Genomic DNA, 7,973 nt, shown 5'->3' on the forward strand with positions numbered 1-7,973 from the left:
ATATCTCGACCAGGTATCCTATATGGAATCCCATACTACCACCCATGAATCCCTAAGGTTCACAAGTTGAAAGTTGTCATCGAAATGACAAGATTTTAGCACAGTACTGCGTGGAACGGTTTCCAGTTGCCCACCATCCCTGATGGTCATCCAGGTTGCCACTCGTAAGTGGGATGCTAGTCGGGCCTGACAACGCACACCCTTGCCCAGTTCCAACGTGTGGGGATGATCAGTCCTATTGTCTACCCACCGTCCTAGACGGTCTTCCGGATATCCACTCGTAATTGGGGTGCCACTTAGGCGAGGCAAGCTCACAGTACTTAAACAAGCTCAAATCGATTCGCATATTAACTGGAATAACAGTTATGAACTCTTTCCATGCAAAAGTTGGCCTACTCTTCAACTTTATTTCCCTTTGAAGGAAAAATACTCGTTTGACGAGTCCACTTTGCACAGTCCCTAGTGTTTTCTTGGAACTTGCTATGATACCAACTGTGACGGATCGACAAATTACGCCTTTGGTGCGTTGTCCCGCAGGCCGTAACTTCTCCAATGCGCCATGATGATGCTACGATACGGGCCTCATCCCTAGGCAAATGCACTTTCATTTTCCCTTGCAGGCATGCTCGTGGAGCATGATGCAGCTAACTTAACTTCCACATTGTTCCATACTTACCATTGTCCGCAAAAGGGTGTAAGGCCATAAGGCCAACGCCAATGCATTCTCGCATGCATCTCTGGATCTTGGCTCAACGTGGGGAATTCATCATTGAATTTCCTATCTAGAAGATCAACCGTCATACCGCCGACTCTTACCCAGGCATAAGTGCTGGACATTGGCATAGGCCTTGATACCTTACCTCGCTTACCAACTCTACGTAGATTCATAGGAAGTATGAGAACCCACTTGCTGGCATGAAACTTAGCCTCATCAAGCTTGGCCACAATCATCTCTTGCATCGAGCTACCGAGCTTAGATGATATGAGGGGCAAAAGTGCTGGACCGGCAATGCTGCAACTCATTGCGGCTGCCTATGTACCCTTCCCTACTCTAAAGGGATCAAGCACAGACCGTAGTTCATCCTCAAAGGGACAGAAACTTAAACCAACTCGTTTGCGAGGTCGTGGCCAAGCAATAAAGGTAATGGCCTAGTCCGTATAGGCCCATCCGCCAATATACATCCAAGTGATGCATGTTTGGTCCGCAATATGGCATAACGATGCCTAAGCATAAAATGCCCTCTTCGCGATGTTATTCAACTATAAATGAGCCTTAGGAATAATTTATACTCTTCCGGCTAAGCTATGAAGCTTACCTGGTGCATAGTACGCATATGCACCATCAACCAACTACCCCTCCCTATATATGTTAATTTGACACTTTTACAACTCAAATTTGGGGAGAAAAAATCATTCATCAACTTCCCAGGCCATGATGGCTACACCTTACCATTTTGGCCAACTGCGATGTATGGCCGTAGTGGCTGTACATTCAGTTTAGGCTCACACGCCAGTTTCAATGTTCGGCCATGACGGCTGAACATTTACTGAACCAGGTCCCGTGAAGGGCCGTGATGGCTGTACATCTCTAAGTCTATCTCACTTGGTGCATGGTTTGTATATGCACCTTCAACCAAGTAACCTTCCCTATATATGTCTTAATGGAATTTCTACAAGTATGGAAAGGGGAGCATATTGACATGCTTGCTTCACTATTCATGGACGTTGCCATGAATTTCCGAATGACCGGCCAAGATGGCTGCTCACTTCCAATGCCAACTCCGATGTCCATCCATGTTGGTTGTCCACTGCCAACTCGGTGTCCAGCCATGTTGGCTATCCGCTGCCAACCCGATGTCCAGCCATGTTGGATGTACATTACCATCTCGGTGTCCAGCCATGTTGGCTGTCCATTGCCAACCTGATGTCCATCCATGTTGGTTGTCTGCTGTCATCCCGGTGGCCAGCCATGTTGGTTGTACATTACCAGGGCCATCTACCCAACTGCCCTAATGCACTATTTGATGCGAGATTGGCTCTTGAACAATATAACTTCCAACTATTGCCATATTGGCCTTATCCAATATGCCTACGTGATGTGCCTTACTTGGCACCAAATATGGCCCCTGGACAAATGCATCCACTATACCATATCAGACATTTTGTTACACAAATAAGTGTGACTTCTTATTTAATGTCACACATATAAGTGTAATAAATATGGTGTTATTCTTTTGTTACACATCAGTTGTCACGCTAATAAGTGTGCTATTAATTAATTTAAATAACACTTAATTATGTTACTAAGTTTTAGCACATATTAGTGTAACAAATCCGGGGTTAATAATTAAAAAAATATATAAAATTTATGAACCCTTACTTCGGGATTCCTCCACCTGCCCTCTCCAATTCCATCCCATTGTGGAACCAGAAAAGAAACATTTACTTCTTAAATCTCCATTTACAAGCAAGTAGAAAAGAAACCATTGTATTGCATTAAAACTGTGTATAAGTTACATTCAAAATGAGTATACATTACAAACATACAAGTTGCTAAAATTGAAAACTGATGAAAGGCAAATATTGAGCACTATAATTTACAACAAGCACTATATCAGTGCAATTTAGACCATCATTTGGCTTCAATAACCTGAATATCAATATTTTAAAAATGAACTAGTCCATAAATGATGTTTACTTAGACAAATGATTATATCCTTCCCTTGTTTCATTTTGCGGCTTAACTAAGAAGATTAATCGTACCTCCATATACAATTTAGGATGTGTAGTAGAGGCTCTGTGGATGCAGGTACTAATGAAGGTCATCCTACACATAGCATACAAGTATAATTATAAGGACGTAAAAAGGATACCAGTATAAACTGGGAACAAATTGGGATCAATGCTACATCAGATGAGAATAGAGTTTTTTTTCCAGACAAACCAACCTGAGCATAAACTGAATTTCTTGCAATTGATGTTGATCCACCATGCTACATCAGGGACTCGACTTAAAGCAGCTGCAGTTTCCATGCTTGGTAAATCATATGGCTCTCTCGAGTTCCAGTTTGTTTGACACCACCCTCGAATTTGTTTTTCTCGCTTCATCTTGCATGTACCAAATATCAGAAGTTTGATCAATTGTCCTGCAACAAAAATAGAGTGTGTTTAAATCAACAATGACTATATTGAACTCAGTGGCCTTGTAAACAAGCTCATGCAAATGAATTTAGAAATTAAGATACGAAATCCAGACATAGATTGAATATATTGTTAAAATTCGAGCTAGTGACTGTAACCACTAGAATTAAAAAAAATCAGGCTTTGGATAATGAGCATTTTATTTGCGTAACCACAGAAATAACCAAGAAATCTGCAAAAAAAATTGACCTGCACCTCAAATCATCTAGTACTCGGCTTACATGCAAAATTATAACAAACCATAAGCTATGAAGAGGGAGATCGAAAGATGGCAACGGCTCCTTTATCATACACTCTATGTCCCGTATATCTTTTTTCTTATCCTTTGCTTTCTCTACATAAAATATTTAGACTGGAATAGGCCTCGTGTCATAATTGCCAACAAGTTTGCTAAGGAGTAACAATAATATATACTGAATTATTGTTAAGACTAGAAAATACCACTAACAACACCCAGTAACATGTTACATCAAAGATACACATCTAATTACATGAGTTCCAGCCAAGTTCAGGTGCATAAGGCTTTCGATCAAATACTGTAATACATATATTATGTATACGCGCCACAACGCAATGTATTGTGTACCGACCATAGGGCTCAAGTGACACTAATCCTTTAAATCAAACTAATCAAAGCATTTTAGCATAAAAGTCTAAGTTTGAAACGATAGAGAAAAACAGGAAATTTAACTCACTGTTCTTTCGAGTGGACTAGGAATTATTGAGTTCCTGTAATATCAGGATCATCTTCAAACTCTGCACAAATAGATAAAAAAACACAATTTGGTTATGTTCATTATCTCTCTTTCAAATAAATCCCTATTAGCAGTCCCCAACATCATTAATGTTTCTAGATTCTTGATCTCACCACTCTAATTTAACTAATTCAGTATAGCAACATGCCTGGGTTATCAATCCATTGAGTTTTGTGTTACAGCATATACATCATTAGTCATAAATTTTAAATACATAAGCAATCATCAAGGAAAAATTAAGTATAACATGTGATATTTTAAGTAACCAACGGACCTCTTTAGCTTTTGGAGTCATAGCCCCGCATATTTTGGTAGAGATTAATAGAACCTACTTGCCACAAAAAAGTTTGATATGCAAAATAATCAAATAGTTGTCCATTAGATATATAACACCATACCTCAGTTTCAACATCATTAGGATCATTGATATACTCCCTCTCCTCCCAGTTTTTCGGCTGTGAGAATAAGACAAGCAGAATAAGAGAGTAAACAACACTAAGCGTAAAGTGAAATACATCTCAAACACACATAATGCCTCCAGCAAGATGTCGATGGATAGTGATAAGCTCTAATTAAACAACTACCCTTTGAGATCATTTGTAAATACGACAACAACATTCAAATCATATAACTGATACAAATCTAAGAAGGTATAACTGAAAATCATCTGTGAATATTTCAAAGAAGCTTACTATTAATCTTTCAAGTCGCGCTCTCGCTGTTCTATTTTAAGTGGAAAATCCTAGTGCTGAAAAAAATTCAACAAAAAACCTCTTGTCATATAGACACAGAGAGCAACAACAACAATGTCTGGAAAAAGAAATTACATACAACAGTAACATTCTTAAAATTGAGCGTAACTAAAATCGAAAGAGTACATCACTCTAGTGCTTTCTAAGTTTCTCACTTTTCATCTTTCTTCGAAAATTGCAGACCTGCATCAACACGACAAAGGTAATGAAGTGCAATACATATTTTACCTCTTCAGGTTTTCTTCTCAGGCTTTTGCTCATGTTCCCGTCGGTTTCCTCTTATTGGTCCCTCATTCCATAGTTCGATGAAACTAGGTTAAACCCATAATCATCTTCTAGTTATACATGACTGAACTCCTATCAACCTGCAACAAAATCAACTCTCTATTTTTTTATACATGCATGGAGTGTAATTTACTTTGTTCAATAGAAGTAAACAACAGATTCTTTTTCATTTCAATTGATATGCCTCACTTTCCCTCTTGACCTACTACTCTTTAATGAGTTGAACTCATGATTTTGTACAGCAGTCTTGAAACAAATATACACATGATTTTTCTAAACACATTTCACGTATCAACAATTGGAGTTTGTTATGTTTGATGGGTAATGAAGATTAAGACACGCTGATTACCAATCTGAAGATGGATGGAATTGCAGAGATTAGATGCGTACAATTTTGCGAAACTTCGTAGTTTTAAATTCACATATAATTACAAATCCAAGATCTGATTATGAATCCAAAAATAAATTCGAATTGAAATAAAAAATATTAGGTTCTATTGAACTGTATTTTTTTCTTCTGAAATCAGATTTCGACATCGACAAATCAAGAGTGTAATCAAATTAAAATGATAAGAAATAGATTAAACTTATCTTTCCAATCGCTTTCAATGATGAAATCTTCAAAATAGTTTGCTGATATTGATTCTACACAACTTTTCCCTTCCATTCATAATTTATCTTCAAGAACATATAGTCGATTTAGGTTTTACGATGGTTGAAACTTGAAACGAATGTTTTTGATGCTGAGATTTAGGTTTAGAGATTTAGGTTTCGGGGGTAAAATTTGATATTCTTCTAGATAGAGAAAATAAACTGATAGAGTTGGCGAGAGGGTGAACTAGTGAGAAGTTAAGACGTGGTTCATTTTTTTTTATTATTTATTTTTTTAAATATTTCAAAATCGTTATCACACTTAAAAGTGTAAAATAAAATAAAATGTTAAATGTAAATAATATTGAATTAATGTAACACTTTCTAAGGTTGTTACACATATTAGTGTAAAAGTTTTGTTACACAATAAGTGTGGTACTTCTGTGTTACAAATTACTCAATTTGGTGTAGTGATCATTATGCAAAGGAAACTTTGGATGAAGCTTCATCTCGATCCATGGCGCATCCTTTAGCATGCGCCATGCTAAAAACACAAGGTGTTACACTATAAGTCCAGAACTTCTTAAGAACGATGAATCTTTAGCAGTTTCCGGGAAAGATTCCATGGGAATATTCTCAGACACCTTAGAAGACATACAAATTCGTCAACTTCGAGAAAGAAACTGGCTCCGAGATCGAAACCTGGCCAGGAGAGGACTACTATAGTATGAAACTTCTTAAGAACGATGAATCTTTAGCAGTTTCCAGGTAAGATTTCATGGGAATATTCTCAGACACCTTAGAAGATACACAAATTCGTCAACTTCGAGAAAGAAACTGGCTCCGAGATCGAAACCTGGCCAGGAGCGGGCTACTATAAGTATGGAACTTCTTAAGAATGATGAATCTTTAGCAGTTTCCGGGTAAGATTCCATGGGAATATTCTCAGAAACCTTAAACACACACGAATTCGTCAACTTCGAGAAAGAAACTGGCTCCGAGATCGAAACCTGGCCAGGAGCGGACCATTAAATCAAGCCTAAATCAACTCCGCAAATTCTTGAAATTTATATTGAATTGTTTGTTTTTTGCAGATTGAGCTTCAGGAAGGGAAGAGAGGAGTAGGTGAAGTACAAATTTTTCTAAAAAGTCTAACTGATGGTATGTATGCACTAGTTGGGACATTGTATGATTTGTTATGTGTAATGATAGAGGTTTGATTTGTTGATAGGGTCATTACTCTAACTCTTTTTTTCTTTCCGTGTTGCAGGTTCTAGTGACTTAGGTAGATTAATTCCAAATGATGAATAAAGATTGGGTTCGTTGGCCAAGGTAAAGCCAAGTCATAATTAACTGTCTTTATAGGGTCATGGCTTGTAGATGCATTTTGTTTGTCATTTGATGTGTATATATGTCTCATAATGAGATTAGTCTTAGTCTAATCATTGAATTAATGTAGGGGAAGTTCCATACCAGGATGCAGTGAAGAAGTTCGTAAAGTTGACTTGTGAGAAACTTAAAAATTCTTCTAAGTTTAGTTGTCCTTGTGTGGATTGTAAGAATCTTGCTGCGCCACTTCCTCCGGGTACAGTACATTATCACTTGCTACAAAGAGGTATGGATCATACTTACACCGAGTGGGTTCTTCACGGGGAGAAGGCTAGCACTTTGAATGATGTTCATGAAGAGGGAGCAACAGTCAACGTACTTTCTATCAGATGTGGACAGATGCTAATGTTGATTTTGCCGAACCAGAACAAGGGGTTACTGAACCTAGGCAGGACGATGGGTCGCAGAACCAAGACGAAGGATTTCAGAACCATATTGAAGAGGCTGTCTTTCCATTATACCCTGATTGTAAAACACACACAAATCTATTTATGACTATTGATTTGTATAGGCACAAGACAGTAAATGGTTTATCTCGAAGAGCTTTTGATGAAATTCTCAAGAAAAATGGTTTCGCGCTGCCCCCAGGTCATTGTCTTCCTAAATCAACTTATAAAGTGAAGAAGTTGTCGAAAGCTTTCCAACTGACTTATGAGAAAATACATGCATATGAGAACGATTGTTTTTTGTTTAGAAAGGAGTTGAAAGATGCAGATGAATGTCCTAAATGTCACTATTCTAGGTGGAAAGAAGACACATCTAACATGGATGAAGATGCTGACATGATAGACAAACCCAAAAATAAGATATCGGTGAAGGTGTTTAGATACTTCCCCCTTGTGCCGAGATTAGAGAGATTGTATAAATCAGCAGAGCTAGATCAGCAGTTGATATGACACGTGACATATAAGAGTAAAGATGGTAAGATAGTCATCCAACGGATTCTTTGGCTTGGAATAAGCACATTGACACAAAGTTCCCCGAGTTTGCTTCAGAATCG

The 7,973-nt window shown here is 38.0% G+C and overlaps 1 long non-coding RNA gene across 2 annotated transcripts; it reads right to left on the reverse strand.

Annotated features, from left to right (window-relative positions):
• Nucleotides 1–2,472: 2,472 nt before the first annotated feature.
• LOC113317075 lies at nucleotides 2,473–5,826 on the reverse strand. Of its 2 annotated transcripts, XR_003343222.1 has the most exons (6): nucleotides 4,937–5,826; nucleotides 4,649–4,704; nucleotides 4,355–4,411; nucleotides 3,897–3,957; nucleotides 2,949–3,146; nucleotides 2,473–2,827 (listed from the first exon to the last, which is right to left on the reverse strand). It is a non-coding gene; the product is annotated as an uncharacterized LOC113317075 (long non-coding RNA). The 2 variants fall into 2 exon arrangements; XR_003343223.1 differs by lacking the exon at nucleotides 4,649–4,704.
• Nucleotides 5,827–7,973: the final 2,147 nt, after the last annotated feature.

The sequence above is a fragment of the Papaver somniferum genome, chromosome 10 (assembly GCF_003573695.1).
Source record: "Papaver somniferum cultivar HN1 chromosome 10, ASM357369v1, whole genome shotgun sequence".
In the NCBI taxonomy this organism is placed as follows: Eukaryota; Viridiplantae; Streptophyta; class Magnoliopsida; order Ranunculales; family Papaveraceae; genus Papaver; species Papaver somniferum.